The sequence below is a fragment of the Rhea americana genome, unplaced genomic scaffold (genome assembly GCF_003343005.1).
Source record: "Rhea americana isolate MKP2758 unplaced genomic scaffold, rheAme1 scaffold_9, whole genome shotgun sequence".
Taxonomy (NCBI): Eukaryota; Metazoa; Chordata; class Aves; order Rheiformes; family Rheidae; genus Rhea; species Rhea americana.
This window is the reverse complement of record NW_028187088.1, coordinates 4,651,825-4,654,685: the sequence shown is the minus strand read 5'-3', so window position 1 is coordinate 4,654,685 and position 2,861 is coordinate 4,651,825.

The window sequence follows — 2,861 nt, the reverse complement described above, 5'->3', positions numbered from 1 at the left end:
TTATCTGTTTTACATATTAGCAAAGTGTTGCAACTACCAGACCTTGAAAAAGGATTTTAATGTTTGATATACTATCTCCCGAAAAAGAGCTAAATAAATAGAGACCTGTACRTGCTCATAAAGGGTGCTTTGGGGATCATAAATAGTTAATCAGCACTCCTCTTTGACTGAGTCTTACTCTGGCCACTGGTGTAAATCGGGAGTAAGTCCATTTAAGTCAGCATCACTATTTGAACTCAAAAGGAGTTAAAATAGTATTATTTAAAAAGGCTTTCTGTTTACAGTTTTAAAAGTTGTTGATTTTAGTGTGATTTAAATTAAAAGTCCCGTTTGTGCTTTGGAAACCGGGGAGTCTTGCCCCTTCCCCCCCCCTTTAATGATGATACTGAGAGAGTGTGACAGAGTAGGTGAGCGAGTCTGCAAGAGAGAAAGAGAGAGAGCATGTGCAAGAGAGAGTGAGCCTGTGAGAGAGAAAGTGCCTGCATGAGAGAGTGAGTGAGTGAGTGGGGTAGAGAGAGTGCAAGACAGTGCACATGTGCATGAGAGAGTGCAAGAGAGAGGGATAGAGCATGCAAGAGAGAGCACGTGTGTGCGAGAGAGGGAGAGAGTGGTGACAGAAAGAGAGCACATGCGAGAGACTGCGAGAGAGAGAGAGAAAGCAAGTACGTGCACGAGAGAGAGTGGATGAGAGAGATGGTACGAGAGGGAGAGGAGAGCACATGTGCRCAGGAGTGAGCACGCATGATGGTGAGAGTACTGGTTTGAGAGAGAGAGTGTGTGTGTGAGGGAAAGAGCGTGCACACGAGAGCGTGTGCATGCTAGAGAGAACACGACAGACAGCATGTGTGTGAGAGGGTKCAAGAGAGTGTGAGCATACATGCAAGTGAGTGTGTGTGACAGTGCACGAGAGAGCGTGAGAGACAGATCATGTGCATGCAAGAAAGTGAAAGGGAGAGATCACGTGTGTGTGAGGGAGAGGGAGTGCAAGAGAGCGTGCAAGAGATCACGTGTGTGTGAGGGAGAGGGAGTGCAAGAGAGAGCGTGCGAGAGTGGGCTCTCTCACGTGCACGCATGTGTGGTCTCTCTTGCATGCTCTCACGTGTGCTCTCATGCTTGCTCACGCTCTCCCTTTTGTGCACACTCMCACATGTTCTTTCTCACGTGCTCACACATGCTCTCTTGCACACTCGCTCTCTCTGCCACTTACCCAGAGCCCAGGGAGCCTCTGATCAATAAAAAAAMGGGTAAATAAAGCAGGGTAAACGCACCTGCCTGATGCGCCGGCCGCGAAGCACGGGGCAACTGCGGTGCGGGGCCGAGGTGCTCGCGAGCCCCGCTTGCCTGGTGTGCCTTTGGGCCTGCTCCRGAGAGAGTCACGCGAGCAGTAGTTCTCTAAAACCTGCCTTGCTCGCCTCTGGTCGGCGGAGCAGAAYGGTCCCTTCACCTTTTGGGTCTCGGTGACTCGTTTAGAAATGATAGCAAACAATAAATTCTAATATTGTCATGTTTGCGTGATACTGTACGCCCTCGTGTAAAGCTTCGTTTTACAATTTCACAGTAGTTTGTTTCAGTGATGTTAGGTTGSTGTATAAAGATCACTGTGATTTTTTTTTWTWWTWTWTWWTWTKTGWSWMTATMTYYWYWWWRRSRMWWTYTYTKYSMSARAWMYCYCTCTYTTYTTTTTAATGTCACGCGCCCTGAAAGTTGAAAGCTGCTAGGAGCAGCTTTTACTGCTGAAGAAAATTCTGCGTGTTGTACTTGCGGTTGCCACAGGGTGGCAAAGTTTCGGAAAATGTCACTCGAGCCGGCAGACAGCAGCGCAGCTGAGCTCCACCAGCTGCCTGCTCGCGGAGGGCTGCTCCGCTCGTCTCCGTCCTCTGCATAATTCAGTGTGGCAGAGACGGGCAGCTGCGCCGAGCAGCAGGAGGAAGCCGCTAAAATGCCGGAGCAGCGAGAGGCAATGGGGTGGGGCTGGGGAGGGGGGTTAGTTATGTTGTTACAAATTCCGCTTTTCATCTTTTTCAATCAGGAACCAGCATTGCTGTTCTCTGAGCCGTTCGTGTTCTTTCAGTTTAGGGTGGAGCGGATCCCATTTGTTCCCTGTGTCCTACTCCATGTATTTATTTAATGCAGGGAAGATTTGAGCTGTGGTTTCTAAAATCGAACAATGGGCAAAATTGTATACTTGTCTGGTATTCTTGCATTTACATCAAATATTCTTTAATGCAAAAATAATATGTCACACAAGGGTACTGAAGATACTGTTTAGCATCTTCCAACATTGTGTCTATGCTTAGCAATTACAGTTATAGTCTTGCTTCACACAATCAGTGTYCTGACCTCTCAATGAATGCCTATGAAGGAATATGTCTATGTCATTTCTTAAGTTGGCAAGGTCTGCCAAAGWCAGGATAAAGCCAAAACCCTGGGTCCAGCTAGCTTCAGACTTAGGGAGAGTCTTTCAGCTCAGGCAGCTAGATCAAGATTTCCTCTCCTTCCAGATTTCCTTATGGAATTATTCTGTATTTACATGTTAAGGTGAAAAATAAGCTTAATGTGTTGGATTTTGGCTTAGCCTTGGGATTATGTTTTGACATTGTACCCTACAGCTGATGAATGTTGGTTGTATACCAGCTCCTTGACTGCAGGTATAAATGAACAGGAATTCCTGTTCTACAGAAGACAACAATATTTAAGAAAATATTAGCAATGATTAGTATGCATTGCAGCCCCATGTAATGAAGCCTAGTTGTGGAAGCTAGTGGTACTTGAGAGCAGGAATAAAATCAAAAGTAGCCTTGTTCTTTTCCCTGTATCTGGTCTCTTAGCTTACTCTTTTTTTTTTTTTTTTTTTTTTTTTT